The following is a 20,540-nucleotide window of genomic DNA, read 5'->3' on the forward strand; positions in this document are numbered from 1 at the left end:
AAGTCTCTTAGCGACTAAGTAATCTTTAAACAAATTTTATTGTTTGTAGTATCATCACAGATGAGTGTGCAAAATTCAGAATCGAATGATTTTAGCTGCGCCGAAGCTATCACTCATATTTGTATGGTGTAGTTACAGAGCCTCTTTCCGAATGGATCTATCCGGCACGTGCCCAGGTAGCATGTACCCCCTGATTATTGGGGGTACTCCAAAAGTAGATATTGAAGTTGACAGTTAAGCAGCTAGCTAGTCTTAATGATCGTCCGAAGGGCAAGTGTTTTGAGGAGATACTTAACTGGAAAATATGTATCTCATTTAATGTTTTCAGTTCTGTAGATGCAATGGCTGCTGGACTTCTGTGTTAATACTGCCCTAATTGCAAGTGTTTTAAGCATCTGCAGTTAGAAAATCAATCGATTCTTTTTTTGGACGAACAGTATTCTAATGAAGAATTAAAATAAAGCACTGCCGAGGTTTTATCACTCACTCACTCACTTTTCTTAGCATCTTAGCAGCACCAAGAATATTGGGAAGTGTCCTTTAAAAAATATACTTTAACCTGTACTTTAAAAATTTAAAAATTGTAAAAAACACCGAAGTAACTCTGAGGTCAATATATTTATAATGAGTTTATTCTTCGTCGGTTTGCTTTTTGCTGGACTTTAAAACCATGTTTCTAGGAGGTAAAAACCATGTTTTCTCCCGAAACTAAATAACTCGACCACGTTATGGGAGTTAAAAAAGCTAATAACACTCTTTATAGACAGAAGGAATCTTACTGACTTTTTCTAAGAGTAGAAACTGATTACGAACAAGTCAGTTAATGTACGCAGTGGGTTACATTTCAAGTGTTGGAAAATACAGTAATATTAATTCGTGATTTATATAAATAACGAACAAAAAGCAACGATTTTTATATACGAACTGAAAACATTTCGTTTCTGAGCATCCACCATATACCCAATATACCCATTAATTCAGTTACAATTTAAGGTATATAACCAACCTGATATTTATTAACAAAAAAATTAAATAGTGATTGTCGGATTTTTATTAATCCGAGCCGTCGTGGGTAGCACAGTTGGTAGGATCGCCATCCTCCCTACACCGGGCGGAAAAGGTTCGAGTCCCGTCGATGATGGGAAGAATTTTTATGGACCTTTTCCACAACATGGATGAGTTAGTCGGTATCAGGCGAGGGTAGCACGGTTTTTTCTCCAGGAAACTCGAGTTTTTCTTCCAGCAAATATCGACCTCATGATCACACACAATTCACAGACAGTATACACGGAGCAATATGGCCTTAGTTGCAGAGGCTACTAAAAAAATTATAACAATTATTAATCCGATTTTAATGAAATTTGGGATTGGCAACAAATCTTTCTGCAAGTTCCAAATGTAAAATTTCATGAAAATTCATCACCTGGGAGTAGAGTAATTACGTGTGGACTGTCTAAAACGAAGAACTACATTAAAACCATGTTTATTCAATGATTTTTTTTTCCCTATACAAATTGGATGAAAAAAAAAAGTAATAATTGCTGCATTTCTGTTTGCTTGATTTTAATGAAATTTAGGATGGCTCAACAAATCTTTCAAGAATTAAATATAAAATTTTATGAAAACCTGTTCACTGGAAGTCAAGTTATGTGTGGATGGATGGAGAGACATGAAGACAATAGGCACTTTTGCATGTAATGTATGTATGTATGTGTGTGTACGTGCATGTGAATACATCTAAAAACAAAACATAAAAATAAGAATTTGCACATGTGCAACTAAAAGACTGTACTGTAAAAAAAAAAAAAAAAATTCTAGACATATTCTAGGTTAGTAAAGTTTTCTTATTTGATGATCAGATATTTTTAACAAACAGTTTTGAGTATTCCATTAACTTCTTTAAATAAATATTGACCAGTCAAAAACTGATGTAAAGCCATGCAATACACTTTTTCTTTATGATAAGACTATTTCAGTGTGGGCACGGAGGGTTCTCCTCTGCTCAGATGGGTTTTGACATTGCCACAAGGGTTTAGTTCTGAAGGTTCTACCTCTTGATATACTTAGTCACTGAGGTTTGTTGTTGAAGTTTTTCTAAATAATGATAGCTAACACAACCACTCGAAAGTCTGATAGAGGAGATATTTGGATTTTAGAGTCAAGTGTGCCAAATTTCAGAAAAATTAGTGCTGTATAATTTAGCTTCATATTTGTTTCAAATACACTTTTCAGCATTAATTTTTACTAATAATTAATGAAATACTGTAATTTTGGATGTGAATGCATTTTACAGCTCTATTACTATTCACTTCATAGAGGTATTTATATATCTTGTCAATATTCTCAACATTTGTTTCTGCTCATTAGTCAACTGGTCTTAACTAGCAGGCTTTTAAATAATAATGTTTACACTCCAGAGCATAGAGAGGTATACAACTAAGAGTCTACAAATACACAAATGCTTGTAAATTGTAAGTATTTACATACTTCTTGGTAGAACTTTGCATGCAGTCTCTTTGGTTGCTTATGACAGGTGCTTTCAATGTATGGGAAGAAGCAGCCATTACTATGGGTCATCTCTGCTCCATCATTGAGAGCTAATGAATTATACACCATCACTGAAGTACCATCACTTTGCTTAATGGAATGGCAAAAACCACATTTGGCTTATAGAACAGAATACACCTCCAGCATCTCCCCATCTCTTTTATCATGCAGCATAAATCTTGTCTTTTGAGGTTATGACAGGCATCATGGAGAGCTGTAATATTCCTTACATCTTGAGGATACAGCTTTAAAACAATTTTAACAGGTCAGCCACGTAGACAGTGCAGAAAATCAAACCCTGGAGACATTCCCATCGAATATATAATTTTGTTGTTTTGACTCTGCCAGCTGCAAATGGAGGGAATTCAAGTAGTGTGTATGTTGGGGAACACTGCAAGGCCACATTATGCTAAAGAACTAATGCATTTCTTGCATTAGTTCTTTTCAGACATGCAAAAGCCTGGAAAGCAGGGGGGGGGGTGATTATAGAGCCTGCTGGGGATCCTTATGAGACAAATAATTATGTGCTATATTAGAGTTACTATGAGTAACTATAGGCATCGTATACTTTCATTATTACAAAAATGCTAGGGGCATAGTAAACAAATTTGATGTATTTGTGAAGTTACTGAATGTAGGCATTATAGAAATATCAAGAACATGGTGCCAACCTGACACAGGGATGCAGAATTTGAGTACAGTAAGTGTACAGACAAGAGAGGAGGGGGGGGGTGATTATATTCTTGGTTGAGAAGCACATGGGCTCTTAAACAGCATGCCAAATTGACATGGGTTGCCAGTGTAATGTTGAGTTAGTCTGGTGTGACATTAAACATTGGGAAAATAAAAAGAGTATGCTGTTTGAGAGTAATTTGAAAGCTAATTGAGAGTAGGTGTAAGAGTGGGCCAGTAAATCAAAATGTCATATCACTGGGGATTTGAACGTTTTGGGCATTAACGCAATGACAAAACATTTCTGGATGACCGTTTTCAATATCAGAAGCACTAGAGAGGTAACAAAAGAAAGCAATACTCTCGATCTGATTTATCAGCAAAGACTTCATGTATTAAGAATCTTCAGGTAAAGGAACCAAAGATTGTGACAGTGATCGTAGTCTACTGGTGTGGGATTTATTTAACCCTCCGGTGGGTGCACAAATTTTCTTCTGACAGATGCACCTAGGAATAAGGTATGCCATTTTATAATCTTAAAATCAGCTTGAAAAAATTTTAAATGATTCATTTTTAGATGCCACCCTTTATTTTAAGGTGGCATCAAAACATTAAGAATGCAGTTGTGAATATTGAAATATAAATACATTTTGTTTATATTAAAAGTATATTATAGGTGGTAGATGGCTTTCATCAACCGGTGAAATACCACCACTTTGCTTATTGGAGGCTTGAAGTGGTGAAACCCATGTTTAGTCTCTAGAGCAAAGTTTCCGGCATCCCCCTCCCCCCCATACTTCTCCTTCAACCCTAACCCAAGCACGGTACTAAGTACTATAGGTTCTAATACCTCTCGTGTTTGGGGTTCACATAAAAAAAGAAATAACAATTGCCGGATTTCTATCGGGTCCGATTTTAATAAAATTTTGGATGACCCAACAAATATTTCAACAACACCCGAATATAAAATTTTGAGTTTCGAAATTAGCAACACCATGGTTTCTTATTCTATGAAGTGTTTTTCTGTGATTATTGGTCCTATTTATCCCAGCTCTATCAACTGCCTTTCGACTAAGTTCACGAAGGATTACAGTACTTTGTAATCAATCCTCGCTGTCTGTTTCAACTGTCAGCATGACTGGAGGATACTAATGGTGGGATACCAGCTTGATATGAATGGCCATTTTAACTTCCATTTTCCATTGGCATATGATATTTCCAAAAGTTCATTCTGTGTGTTTCACTTATTTTGCTATCTGGAAAATAAACATTTCCGCTAATTGAATAAATATACTTTACGCTATGTTGTTGTAGCGTAAAGTATATTCATTTACTTTACGCTACAACATAGGTTTTAGGAGCATTAGCGACTAAGACCATATTGCTCCTTATATACTGTCAGTAAATTGCTTGTATTCTGTGGTCGAGTTTCTGTTTGCTAGACGAAAAAAACAAGTTTCTGGGAGAAAAACCATGCTATCCTCTACTGAGACCAACTAACTGAGCCACATTGTGAAAAAGGCCTACAAAAATTCCTGACGTCATCGACGGGATTCGAACTCAGGTCTTTTCCACCCGGTTTGGGGAGGATGGCAGTTGTACAAACTGTGCTACTCAAGAGGGCCCTTTATGCTATACCCTTTACTAAATATAACTTTATGCGCTTAATTAAATGAATATCCATTAAGGCTGACTGTGGGACCCCTCCAGTGGGCGCAATAAGTTCTCTCCAGTTGAGCGTTCCCTGTACCAACTGTAACTTGCAATGGAATTTTTTTAACATTTTTTTTTTGCTAAAATTTTAGTTTAAAAAAAGCGAGAACACAAGATTTTTGGAGTAGACTAGAGTCACGGCTGAATAAAAAATTTAATAATTGCAAAAAATTATTTATAAAGTAATAGTTTGACACTGCTTAATTGACGTTTCTAGTCATTAATTGATAAACAAATCTTGCGAGAAATATTTACATTTTCACAACAGTCCGATTCACTGGCAATGTAATTTTCAATAAAGAAAACAGCCAAAGTGTTAACTTGTTCTTGAAGCAGCACTGAGTGTATGTACACAGAGTGACCTCTTTCTTGGATACACTACCTAATAGCGAGTAAGTGCCCTTTGGGCCGCAGGCGAGGATTCGTTGGGCATGGACTCTCGAGGTGCAGGAAGCATACCACAGTGATGTTGGTCCATGCTGACTCAATTTCTTCCCACAGTTGTTCAAAATGCATGGTTGCAGATCCCTATTCTGAGAAGCTCGTTCCACTTCATCCCACAGTGCTCAATCGGATTGAAATTTGGTGAGTTGGTGAGCTACTGAAGTGGGCAATGAGAGTGATATCATGATCCTGAAACTAGTTCTGTACAGTATATTCTTGTGACATGGCACATTTTCTTGTTGGAAAGACCCATTCACAGATGGACATATAGCAGCGATGAAGGGATGCAACTGGTAGCAAACAATTTCCAGATGATCTCTTGCATTCAGATGTTGTTTCACTGGTATGACGGGTTTCAATATGCCCCACGAAAATACCCCATACACCACTGCACCGCCACAACCAGCCTGCATTTTTAACACATGGCAGGATAGTCCACGTGTTTATGCTGTTTTCACCACATTCTGGTCAACGTGAAAGAGCAGAAACTAAGATTAATCGGAATAGGCAACATTTTTCAACCCTCTATTATCCAGTGTTGGTGTTCCTGATCCCACTGTAACTGTACCCGTTTATATTGACAGGTCACGGCTCCCTAAAGGCGAAACTAACCTCCTTAGTATGAGGGAAAGAGAGTGAATGGGAATAAGTGGAAGAGCAAATGTAATCGGCCGAAAGAATACAAAGTTAAAAATAACTTATATTACTTATGTATACTAACAAACATTTACTAACACAAACACTATCACTGCATTCTCCCCTGGCCTGCAAAAAACTTGCTGCTTGGCTTGCACCACAACTGAAGAATAACAGTAAGTTGTTGAGGTGCCCAGAGAGGGCAGTGCAGAAAGCAAGAGTTGAATAAATGAAATGAAAGGCAGAAGAATGAATGAAAGTGTAAGAGAAAGAACACAAACCATAAATTTTACAGTTAAGTACACACTAACCCTAGTTTTAATTAGTATTTAAATTTACACTACAGATCATTGCATCCCCCCTGGTGTGTGAAAATGAATGAGTGTGAGTGAGAAAAAATATATATACTGTATATATATGAAACTTGGAAGAAGAAAAAAATATATATAAAATATAAGAAAAAAAGTATAAAAAAAATATAGAATGCAAGTAGAGTGACAATGCAGATTATGAATGAAGTAAATGTATGGTAGGTTCCCCACTGTCAGCTAACATAACCCACCCCTGGAGCGGGATGGGCAGCTTGACCTTCCTACCGGATTCCACACTACTTGGACATGACAACCATCACTGACGAAGACATTCTGCGGCTTTGCTTCCGACACACCATCAGACAGGTCTCTGTTTCCTCTCTTCCCTGCCTCCCCCCATACTTTGCCTGGTGGAGCTTGTCTCCACTGACCTCTTTGGGGATGCCTACTCTATCGTTCCTATCCTTCTATCTGTTTTCCCCCCCCAGTCTTCAGTTCCCCCTCTCACTAATCCGACCGAGTACACCCTTAGCAATGCCGCCAAATTCTAATCAATGTCTAAATTCTACCGCTTTCTTGTAAATCTCTTTCGGCCAAATTCTAGCGGACACCACCCATTTTTTTTTTTTTTTTTTAGGCCTTGCCACTGAAATCCTTGGAAATTAGGTGGTGGAGCCTGCCAGAGTACTTAAATAATCTATTGGGTGCCTGACCTGCCTCCTCGTGGCAAAGTGTGGGCAACGGTGGATCCCAATAGGGGCCCAACGGCTAAATGGTCAGAGAAACAACAGAACATAACGCTACACAACAGACCACTCCCCATATGCTTTTTAAATCTTTGGCCTCCACAGAGTTCTGTGTCACTCACAAAGAATACAATGCGGAGATGGGGGGAACCCCTGTTGCCGTCAGACAACTAACACACTTTGCACTTGTAACTGTATCCGTCTGCGCGTGTAGCACAGTGGTATCGTCACAGTCCTCCCCACACAGGGTGGAAAAGGCCCGGGTTCGAATCCTGTCGATGAAGGAACTTTAGTGGGCTTTTTTCACTCCGAGGCCGAGTTAGTCGGTCTTAGGCGTAGATAGCAAGGTTCCCCCCCCCCTTCCCGGAAATTGGGGTTTTTTCGTCCAGGAAAAAAGGCAAATCGACCAGAGAACACACGCAAGTTACAGATAAAAATAAAATATGTGGGTAGATGTAATCATTTACGGGTGACCCTAATATCATAATTTGGTGTAACTGTACCTAGTCTGTGTATCTAGCACAGTGGTATCGTCACTGTCCTTCCTACACCAGGTGGAAAAGGCCCGGGTTATAATCTCGTCGATGACGCGAGGAACTTTAATGGACTTTTTCACCCTGTGGCTGAGTTAGTCGCTCTCATGTGTAGGTAGCAAGGTTTCCAGAAACTGGGGGTTTTTCGTCCAGCAAAACAGGCAAATCGACCAGAGAACATACGCAATTTACAGACATAATATATATTATGTGGTATGTAAGAAATTACCGGGTGACCCTAATATAATAGTTTGGTGTGATTTGGTTTTGTAACCGTACCTTAAACTATGCATTACTCCTATCTGGACTTTAAAGGGTACCATATTCAACAGAAGAGAGCTGGTCGCGGAGTGCCGCTTGACCTGAAACACTATGTAACTATACCTTGTCATTTTTTACTGCGAGGAGTGGAACCCGGTTTGGTCGTCCGCTGCGATATTCCCATCTGTAGCAAGGTATTGTCATATTAGGGCCATCTAAGAACTATATTATAGGCTCTTGTGCATTATCTGGTCGATTCGCTTGCTTTGCTAAACGAAAACCAACCAGAGTTTCCTGGGGAATGAGACTTGCTGTCCACGCCTGAGACATCCATGGAGTGAAAGCCAAAAGTTGCTAGCACCATTGATGGGATTTGGACGCGAGCCTTTTCCACCCAGTTTTGGGGACAACGGTGATTATAACACCTATGCTACACGTGAATGGCAATGTAAGACGAGTTGCCTTGTCTGAAATGCCTTTTTAATTGTCACTGAATGTGCTGGGTTATTTGAATAACTGCAACCTTTCTGTTACACTGCACAATTTTGTCAGCCTCTGTTGGCCTCTCGCACCTGCGAGCTGTTTCTGACCATAGGAACGCTGTTAGTTTGAGGTTATTTGGGCAGCCGTAGCCGAGTGGTCATGCAAGAGGTTGCTTAAATACACATGACCTGAGTGATCAGGGTTCAAGCCCGTACTGCTAAATATGGTGCTGTTTCTTGTATTATCTCTATCTTGTGAACTCCTCTGACCGTTTGGTCGTCCCCGAGTTAAAGTTAACTGCAGCCATTATCAACCCACTGCAGGATGGAAGTCTCCTCAACAATTCATGCTGAGGGAAATGGACCATAATCTGCCACGCTGGTCCAGTGCAGGTTGGCAGATCGGTATTTAGCAGTCAGGGGCTTGAACCCCAGTCTACTCAAAGAGCGTGTGCTACTGCACTCCCGCCCCTGACCACTCGGCTACGGAAGCCGCTCGCCTGTTTGGTCGTCCCGGAGTATAAACAGAAAATTTATTTATTATTGGACCAATCCGGTACAACTGAGACACAATCCTATGTGAACACTCAAGGAGTATTGCAGTGTCCGAGATGCTCATACGGGCGCCGATTACGATGCTCCTTCAAAGTTATTTAAACCATGCCTCTTTCATTGAATTACTCATATACAGCTTCCCAGGTATTTCTCCATCTACTTTATATTGCATTGTAGAACATTTGATGGTATTACTGAAGGTGCGCTCCATTTCATGAAAAAATTAGGTGTATTTAATATAGTGATCAAGCCGTGTAAGTTTTTATAAATTTGTTTTTAAAAACTTATTTCCCCAGACGTTAGTGTCCACAATAGTCTGAGTAATTTTTAGAACAGTGTAAGTATTGGTAAACATTTCATGAACCACAGCACAGTGATAATGTGTTCCCTTTATGAAACGATACTCAGTGATCACTGAATAATGGCCGACCCGTCCTTAATGGATATGCCGCATAGCTGGCAATATAAAAAGCCGAACAGCTTCGTACGCTAGAACAGTGGGAATTTGCATCTGTTCGTGCAAATCAAAGTGATAAAGTAGCAGTTATGGGAAGTAGTAAAGATGTCGCGGAGTTTCCAAAGAGCATGTTTTGGGAGGTAGTGCATCCGGTGTTTCCATATCGGAAACGGCATGTCTTATCGGTTGCTCACGGCCCAGTGTAGTTAAGGAATATAAGAATGGTATCAAATGAGTCAAACCACCTCTCGCAGAGAGAACTGTAAAGGATTATGTAATGTGGACGTTGTGGTTAATAAGGTTGCAGCGCGTTGTACGAGCTCAACGGCAGGTCACTGTGAGACAGCTGACGTCGCAATACAACATTGGGAATGCAAAAACAATATTCCAAATGATGATGCACCGCACACTCTCAGAAGTATGGAGTTCCACATTAGACGACCCAAGAGACACCCTTTCTTCACCGCTGATCAACAACACGCTGGATGGACACTGGAGAACCGGAAACGAGTGTGCTGGCCAGAGGATTCCAAATACCTAGTGCAATATACCGTTCCGTCTCTAATAAACCCCCTTCTCTGTAGTCTGCTCTTATTTCTAACTACATTCTGACTTACCTTTCTTCGCTATTTTCTTACTCATTCCAATTTTTTTTTTTTTTTTTTTTTTGGTCTCTGACAGGAAGCTCAGGCGACCCGGCGGAAGCCAGCCAGAGTAATAATGGGCAGCTTGGCTCACTTCCCAGCGGTAGTGGCGGGCAACTTAGGGCCGTGCGGCCAGGTAGCCAGAAACACAACAACAGAACAGAAGAATACTCTGACACAAACCAGACATTACACTTTTCTAGCTTTTACAGAGGTTCTGTATTTCTCCACAAAGTATCATAGAGTAGATGTGGGAAACCACAGGTAGTGCCTTCCACAAAACACTATGTCACTATGAAATACGCCTACGGACGCCTTCGTGCGTGGCGCAAGCAACACGAGTCCATGGAACCATCGTGCATGGTGCCCACTTATCAAGGCAGGTGGCGATGGTTGCTTAATATGAGGCGTGTTTTGCGAGCAAGAACTAGGAACCTTGGTGCGTATGGATGAACATTTCACTGGTGAAGTCTACTGGCAGCTCTTAGAAACCATGTGCACTTTGCTATGCTGCATTTCTTCCTGAATAGAAATGGGATCTTTCCAGACGATGATGCGCTGTGTCATCGAGACCTCACTGTGCACGAGGTTCGAAGAACACTGAAGATATCACCCATTTTGGATAGTCTCCAAATTCGCCTGACCTCAGTCCATTTGAACACCTCTAGGACGTTTTGGAACGGTAAGTGAGGCGTATGGACACGCAACCGTCATCTATTCTGGCATTGGAAAGCCTTGCAGGCAGTATGGCTGCAGATGCTTGCGGACATTTTCAGACATCCAAATGGAGTCAATGGCTAGGCGAATAGTGGCTGTCATCCGTGCGAACGGTGGCCCGACACGGTATTAAGTAGGTGGTCATAATTCAGTGATCACTGAGTGTAAAAATATTGTCAATAAACTGGATGTTTTGTTTCGTGATCAATCTAATATTTTGCAAAATGAATAGCCTGGTTTTTTAGGAGGGGATATCGTGGAAATCTCGTTTGATACCGACCAACTCAGCCACAGTGTGAAAAATGTTCATAAAAGTTCTCCTCGCCCAATGGGAAGTATACGAGATGTGGCAATAAAGTTTCCGGTGCTGTTGCGGTCATGTTTGATGAGTTTGAAAATAAATGGAAGTGGTATGTTGTAGTTCAAACTTTCTCCAACAGATAGTACAGAGATTATCCAGTAGGCTGAAAGGTTGCAGGTAACAACCAGTTTCGTAAGTAGCGTTAGTGTTCCGTATTAAGATTTTTTAATGGAGCAACGACCGAATGTTAACTTTTTTTTTAAACTGGGAAAATATGCAACAGAAACGTATGAAATGTTAAAAACTGTTTATGGAAATGAAATGTTAGCCGTACCAGTGTGTTTGAACGGTATAAACAGTTCAAAGGCAGACGTGAGGATGTTCACAATAACCCAAGAAGTAAGCTCCGTCAACCTTTCGAAATGAGGAAAGAATCGGAAGTTCGGGAAATTGTGTGAAGCGATCGTCGTTCGACCTTCAGAATGATTACTAAGGAGCTAGTTATGAATAAGGAGACGATCTGTCAAATTCTGCAAAAGATTTCTGGAAAAGGCAGGTCTGTGCAAAATTTGTGCAGAACAGTCTCACGGATGAACAGAAGCAACGAAGAGTGTCATCATGAGAAGACTTCGTCCATATTTGTGTAGACGGTCCTAATTTTCTCGATTCTATTTTCAGTGGAGACAGTGTTTCAGTACCACCCAGTGGACTTCAAACCACAAAGGCTCAAAAATTTCGTTTGCAGAAGCCCAGGATCAAGATAATGTTGATCGTGCTTTTCGACATACAGGGTGTGATTCACAAGGAATTTGTACCTGATGAAGAGAGAACCAATGCTTCATTCTACGTACACGTGCTTCAAAGACTATTGAAGAGCATTTCTCGGGTGAGGCCACAATTTGGAGAGAAATGCAGCTGGTTGCCACGTGGGGAGTGTTAATAAGATCATTATTATGCTCAATAGTATAACAAGCAACCAGCATACATCAGCTAGTCTAGAGGAGTTTAGAAACAGCTCAGCTTCCATGGTCCACCGTTCATCAAGTGCTACAATAGTGCTCACGTATACCACATTTCTACTAGTACAGGCTCCACATGGTACAGCAAATAAGAGAACCCAAACAGAAACGGGATACCAGTGTGTCCACTGACGGTGGACACACTGCTAAATGCTAAAAGCAACAATTTACAATGCAGCTGTGTGCTTCCGTCTCGCTATAATTCAAGAGTATAGAGTATCACATTGAAAATGGCCACCAGCGTACAACTTAATTATAGCAATTTGTGGGCAACTGGTATACCATGGGATACAGGGTCACAGGTGAGAGTAAGCTATATATTTTTTGAGGAAGCATGTATTTTATGTGGATTTGATAGCCCATGTATACTAATGCAACAGTTTGAGAGAGACCATCTATATTTTAGCAATAACATACTCGTATACCACTCCAGGATCAAAAACCCTTCTAAGTGATGCATTTTAATTAGTCCTGCACACAGTATTGAGGGGTAGTATGTAGTCTTTATGCAGGAAGAATTCTCGGAGGCAGGGCGTTGATGATGCTAATATAAGCGTGATGGGAGCATAACATAAAGGTCCGTGAGCTGTTTTATTGGCTAGATTGCAGCATGCCCAGCATCTCTGTAACTAATAAAACAAGCCAGTTTAAGAATTAGAAAAATCTGAAGCCTGAAGTAGGTGCACTCTAGTACCCACTCACAATTCATCAGTTAATAGGCCATTTGCAGGAATTAATATTATCTGAGATGTGCATATTCAAAGATCCCACGTAGTGTGAACAATTGCCATCTCAGTTGTCAAGACGTTATGAAAGTATATAAAACTTTGGCGCCATATTTGTTAATTCGTAGCAAAATAGCAGTAAAATCCGCGTTTTTATAAAGGTTTTAATTAAAGCTCTATTTTTAATCAGCATTAAGCTTTTTTGATTGCCACATGTGAAGTTTAATCTGCAAAACAGTCTGGAGCAATCAATGATTATATTTAGTCACAAACAGCAAGTCAGATAAGGCCACAAGACATTGGGATGTCTGTAACTTTCATGTGTTCCAAGGCCACATGTAATTTCACTAAAACCAGAATTTAAGTAGGAAAACTATTCAGTTTTTGCCTGAGACTAACTTAGCCACTGTGCAGAAAAACTACTTTGCTACTAAAGCTACTAAAAATTACTATTTTGTTATTTTGGCAATGGAGCCCTTGCAGATAGCATAGCTGGTAAAATAACCATCTTCTCCACACCAGGTGGAAAAGACCAGAGTTCGAATCCCACCAATAACGCCAGGAAATTTTATGGGCTTTTTTCACAATGTGGCTGAGTTAGTTGGTCTAAGGCAAGGGCAGCATGATTCTTCTCCCCGAAACCAGTTTTTCGTCCAGCAAAAAGCAAATCGACCACAGAGCACATGTAATTTACAGACATGATGTGCCTACAACACTACGTTTCCTCCTACATTGACCAAACATTTAAAGAAATGTTGTAAGAAAGTTAGCATTTATCTGCATTTTAATTCGGTGCACTTTAAAATAAACTACAGGATTCCTCTATTAAAATCTTGGAGAAATTGGAATGCAAGGTGAATGAATGAACTTAGTTTATTCATGGCTTGTGAATAAATTAGGAATTGTGCTGGAAACTGCGGGGAGTGAGGTGCCATCTTCCAGCTTTCATGGTCCCCGAAAATGCATGACAGGCATTCCTCTGTACTCTGTTGTGGACTGGTGATACTCCAGTGCATCAGCTTTTCAAGTATGTTACCGGAATATTGTAACCAATCACTGGAAGAACGAATTATACACTGAAAGGACAGAATTTATGGGATACCTGGGCAACACAAAGCTGTCACATCTCTCGCTAGTGGACGAACCCACCTCTTGGCAGGTATATAGGCACATTGCATTCACGTAGATGGTAATTCAATGTATGGATAAACAACATGAGTTAACTGACTTTGAAATAGGGATGATAATGGGTGCCCGACGCATGGGTCACTCTATTGCAGAGGTAGTACAGAAATTGTACTGTCCCTATTCGATAGTATCAAGTGTGTTGGGAATACGCCATTTACGGAATAACATCTCATCATGGACAGCGCTGTGGGCGAAAGGTGATGGATGAACATGGCTGTCGACATATCTCGCATTGTTTCAGCCAACTGGAGAGTGACAGTGGCACAAATCACCACTGCCTTCAACGAGGTGCCAGAAACATCTCCATCAAGACCTGAGGGTTTTGATGGAGAAGCACCTGTCTTGTCAACAAGGAACTGTTCAGGCAAGTGGAGGGCCTGTAATGGTTTGGGGAATGTTCAACTGGCTCATGTTGGGACCTCTGGTATGTCTAGATGCATCTCTGAATGGTCCAAGTTACATGTCCACCCTTGCAGAACATTTGCATCCCGTCATGGTCATCGTGCAGGGCAATGGACTCTTCCAGGAGGACAATGCACCTCCCCACAGAGCCATGGTTTGAAGAGCATTCTGCAGATTTTACCACCATGGAATAGCCTCCCCGTTCACCCAACATGAACCCTGTGGAGTACTTTTGGGATGCTGTGGAATGGTCCACTAGAGCTTTGGATCCTCCACCCAGGAATTCAACGGAATTATGGTCGGCGGTGCAGCTAGAATGGATGGAAAACCTGTGGAATACTTTTGTGAACGATTGGACTTAATGCCTCTCCGTGTGACTGTCCTTATCCGGGCGAAAGGGCCTATCTGTTACTAGGTAGGTATTCCACGATTTCTGTCCACTCAGTGTATAATGAGCAGTAGTATTTTCTTTAGATTAAAGGCTTTAGCATTCTTGAGTAAGATTAGTTTCTTTTAATATCTTCCTGTTTACTTCTGTGCCAATACAGCTAGCAGTTGCTTTTGCTAGGTATACGTTGGACAAGAATTCTATACTGAGTAACAGGCGTTAATCGCAATGGGTATTTTAAAAATGTTGAATATTTATTTGACTAGATGTTTGGGGATTCTTTGTGCTAACAGCTTCAGAGTGCAACTATACACTGGTGTTCAAAGAAAGTGCATCACCCAGGAATTTCACATTTCTAACCGTTCACGATATGTTACATTAATGACTAGCATCACAAATAAAAATATAAACAAAAGATATTTATTAATAGTTAAGGCAAAGCTAAGTAATATTTGACAGGTGCTCTCAAAATATTCCAAAATGAGCATTTGCAGCCTTTATACAACAGTTTTGGTAAACATAACAATTATCGTTGAAATGTTATCAGAAGCCCTCAATTTGCTTCAGTTTATCATTTTAAATGGAAAACAAAATGAAAGGTTCACCAGGTGCAAACTAATATTTAGTTGAACTGCCTGTGGCCCTGATGACAGCAGCACACTGTTGAGGCATTGAAAAGATCAATTTCTGAAAATAATCAACTGATAGTTTGTGGTTCCAAACACGAATTTTGGCTTCCTGAAGTTCATGAAGGGTCTTTGGTTTCTTTATGACAATTGCAGATTCCACATGATACCAACAGTTCTCTATAGGTTCAGGTCTGGCTGTTTCCTGGCCAGCTAAGAGTTGTAATGGACTGTCCTTCCAACCATTTTTTCACCTGTAACAAATGTAAACACATTACTATCGAACCTCTAACGCAGAAATGAAGCTAAATTAACTACAGAAGCGCCTGCTTACACTTTTCGCCCGATGACAAGGAGCAGAGTTGTCCTGAAAAATGCAGTTATTTGGCAGGTTGAAATGGTCTCTAATGGTTGGCAGTAATTTGCCTTCCAATAGTCAGGTATCCATTGGCATTTATGGAACCTTTTATAAACTGCAGGTGCGGTGATACAAAATGCATCCCCCATATCATTTGGCTGATAGGAAATTTCGCTGTAGGCACCATGCAGTCTGGATGGTCTTTTTCACATCTACGGCGAATCATTTCTCTCCCATCAGAGCCAAGAGCCATGCAGGTTGAATTTCTTCTCATCTGAGAAAATAACTGACTTCCACTGCTTGGGGGTACATTTGACACTCCTTACACAAATTAATCAGGCCTTTTTCATTTTTTGAGACGGGCTACAAGTCCATTTTTGGAGAGGCATCTTCTGACTGTTACTGCAGTTGCTACCACTCCTGTATGTTCTTCCCATTCTCTTTTCAGCTCAGATAAAGCTTTATGGTTTTTAAGGTATAAGCACTTCAAAACGTGGTCCTGTTTTGGCATAGAGACTCGTTTTCATCCGGTTCCTTTTTTCCTATAAGCAAAACAAGTATTCTTGAGTTTGGAAAGAAACCTACTCACTGTCGACTGATTACAAGACACTCTATAAGCAATATGACAGGAAGAACATCCTTCCTTACGTAAAGCAACAATAGCACTCTTTCTTTGTGGCGTCAACTGCATGTAACTCACCATCCTGACACAAGCAAGGAATGACTGCAAATCTTGCAGAGCGTGCTTATATAACTGAAAGTAAATTGATGCAATCTGTAAGAAATACTGCCATATACTTATATTATTCAGATGACAATTACAAATATAAGGGGTGATGCACTTTCTTTGAACACCCGTGTAGGTTCCTTAGTTAGTACCCTTATAGCCAATATTGCTATTGGTGTTAGAAGATATATTTCTTAATCTACCAGTATCAGTGAGGCTCAGGAGCAGATATTTAATGACTGGAGTATTTTTTTTTGGTGGATCTCAATTGCTGTTCTTCGAATAACCCACTTCATTGAAACCCTGTATTGTTTGCATTGGAATGGAAGTGGACCACGGACTTTTTTTTTTTTTTTTGATGTCCTTGTTTGGCTTGAAGATACTCGTTTGTTGACATCAGGTACCTCTCAATTTATAGGTCCACCTGTAAAGTGCAGTTTACATAGCACCGTACATGCACTATTTAATAATGCATTGCTGCATTCATCCTGTAGCAGACAGAAATAACAAATTTTCAGGATAACAATGGATTCGCTGAAATGCAGATACTCTCCCAATGTGTTTGACAAAATTTCAATTAGTGATTTATCCTCCAATCAGATCCTATATAAAAAAAAGTCACTGCATTCATTCACTATTCAGGCATCTTACCAGTGCTGCAACACTGTCATATTGATTGCACGCAACTCCCTGCAAAGAGGTTAGCAATTATTTCCAAGGTAAAATTGATTATTCCCTTTTTAAAGGAAGGAGCATCTGTTTATCCGATTACACACAAGGATTGAGGAGCAGGTTTATGTAGGTGAAACTACCCAAAGATTATAAGTTTCAGACCACTAGGAGGATGCTGTTGCAGCCATTACTGGACTGAGAAGCATGCTAATCTTTCTTTTATCAGATTGAGATCGTACAGTACTGTCATCTTCATTCCTGGTATGAAACACCTATTTGCATGTTGCTAGTCCAAATGCAAATCGCAACGGGGAGATCCACAAACACAGTGAAGTTATCCTGCAGCACTACAAGCATTGGCCATCAGCCTATGTAGTTGTAATCCATTTGTTGTCATGTTATATATTTATTTAATATGCTGTTCTTCCAATTGATAATAAAAGAGCATATCTCTCTGAGTTACTGGGTATTATTTTTTATCACTTAATTTATTCTTTGTTTTATTCCTTTTATTCTTCTAACCTTTGTATTTTAACCGAATATATTAAATAATTAAATATTAAACTACCACTATCCATTCAGTTTTGTCAGTTATGGCATGATTTGTTTTGCGTATAATAGCAGTCGTTTGAATACCAAGAGCATCCCCTGGATGCTCTTGATTGTCTGCTAATTTTGGACACTGCAAAGCTTCCACTACTTATGGAGTTATAATGCTTGATCTTTCTCTTCAAGCAAAATATTTCTTAAAATATCATACAATGTTCAAGGGCAGTTTGCAAAAAATATTTCTAAATTTTTACAGCAGGCCCAGGACACCAGTTACCACTACCTCATCAAGCTACTTTGAGATGTTCTAGAAGAGCAATTTTGAGATCAATGACAGATCAGAGTTGCACAGCTCAAGCACCTCTGTATAGCACTGTTCCTGCCTTTGTCGGTAGTGGTGATTATAATCATTTGTTTACCCAAGTCAGATAGAAAAGGCCTGGGTTTGAATCAAGTCAGTGATGCAAAGAATTTATGTGCTTCTTTTTGAAATGTAGCTGAGTTAGTCTTATATAATTATTACCATAGATAAGGGTTGTATGGTTTCTCCTGCGAACTCTGGTTTTTCTTCCAGCAAACTGACCAAAGAACACACAGTTGGGGAAAGCAGTTGCAAACTTATAAGCTTGACTTCTGTTAAAGGAAAAATAACAGAATCACTAGTTACAGAGGCAATGCAGGACCACCTAAACAGAAATGCTGCTGTAAGGGTATGGATTTTAGAAACAGTCCTGCCTGACCAATCTGAATAGTGACACTATAATAAAAGAACCGGATGCAAAAAATAATTTTGACATCACATACTTAGATTTCAGAAAAGCTTTTGATACTGTTCCACATGAAAGTCTGCTATACAGATTGGAGCAGTGTGGCATTCAAGGCAAGGTACTGCTGTGGGTGAAGGGATGGTTGAGTGGGAGAAGACTCTCAAACTAACATTATTAGTAAATCCCCCAGGGCTGGACCCATGGTTATTTTCAATATTTATTAATGATATTGATGAAGCAATAAGCAACACTACTGCAACAAGATCTTGAAAAATTAGGCAGATGGGTTAAGTAGCAATTGAGGTTTAACACTGCATATGGATAAGCAGTAATCACTATGCTAATAAATAATAGTATACCAGCCGAGTGGTACTACACTGAGAGTAGTGGAAAACAAACACCTGGGGATAATTGTACAGTGACATAAAATTCTCTGAACAGCACAGAGAGGCTGCTAGTACAGCTCATGGGGTTTTATCAATGATATACAGAAGTTTTACTAAAAAGGATAAGGAAGTGGTTCCCATGTTATAAGGCAATGGTTGGGCCACATGTTGGGTATGATATACATGTCTGAAAGCCTCAGGATTAATGAGGTGGAAACAAAGCAGCTGCAAGATCTGATTGAGGTGTTTAAGACACTGAATAGATTAAGTCGAATGGTGAGAGCAACTTTCCTCTTCCTCAGACAACACACGTGAGAGGCGTGGTTGCAGGGCAGATGTGCAGAAATTCTTTCATCTAGTGGGTAGTTGATTGTTGGAACAAACTCCCACCTGGTGTTGTGGAAGTGGGTGCTTTGAAGGAAGAACTGGACAAATTAAAATTAGAGTGGTCGGACAGGTGATGTGAGTTTTTTTTTTTTTTTGTCTGCTGATGTTGTATAAGTTTACTTCCTTAGCCACTATTTATACTAATTATAGATAATATACTGATGCCTTAGTTGCTCTGACACTTAAACAACACACCTAACATTATTCCTGGAGAGAAATATCTGCTGCTACATGGCATATATATGGGTGAGCCGATGGATAAAGTTGTCATTAAATCCAAAACAGGAACACTCCATACATGAACCATTATAATTTCAGTAAAGGTACAATCATTCCATTATAAATGGATAGATGAATGCATAACTCAGCAACATAATTCAAGTTAATTTTGTGCCATGTTCTATATCAGATACTAGTAACAACAGCATATTAGTATGATTTTTCGAAGTAAAATTAATCATTAGATGGCTATTTCTGTTCCTTTTGAACTAGGCCATCTAACAATTAATGGCTACAACCCATGTTCAGATGATGCCTTAGTATTTCAATATGATTGGGTTGTGCTGCTTAGAAAAGAGCAGCTCAGGCTATGAGGTATCACTGTAGCATCTGTGAATTGCACATATTACATAGTTAACATGGCTGTTTTTTCAAGATTAAAAGCAGGATTTTCTGGGGGTAAAAATCACATGACACTAAAAGGCCTGAAATTTTGACTGCGTGTTTTGACTAAGTATTAAACTACCACTATTTTGGCATCCCTCATATTGTGGAATTATGTTCACAACTGGGTTGTCAGTCATTATACCACCAAGTATCTAACAATTGATGGCATCCATTGAGAATAATTAACAATAGTCTTCTGTATTGGGAATCATTAATTATTCAAAGTGCAACCAAAATAGGTAACTCATTGTGAAAGCATCCACAATGTTAGATTTGTGGATTTGTAGGGTGGATTAGATTTGTGTTCAGAAATGATGCACTGCTCTAACTTTTGCATCTCATGATGTTAAAGCTAGATCACAGTTTAAAGAAAAAATGATCTTGATAATTGTACAAAATAATCTGTATACCCACAAATTAAAAATGATTTCCTTAATTAAAAATAAAATAAAATAAATAAATAAATAAATAAATTAAAAATAAATAAATTTTTTTTTTTTTAATTCACAACCCCAATTTTTTGGAGCAACTACATTTTTGTAAGGTTTAAGGTTACAGAGTGATATTTAGATTTTTTTTTTTTTTTAAGTTAATTTCTTAAATTTTGTTAAACATGGATGAAAGGCATCAATAATTTTTAAAAAATGTAATGACTAAACCA

This window comes from Mastigoproctus giganteus, chromosome 7 (assembly GCF_048544385.1).
Source record: "Mastigoproctus giganteus isolate SK-2022 chromosome 7, ASM4854438v1, whole genome shotgun sequence".
In the NCBI taxonomy this organism is placed as follows: Eukaryota; Metazoa; Arthropoda; class Arachnida; order Uropygi; family Thelyphonidae; genus Mastigoproctus; species Mastigoproctus giganteus.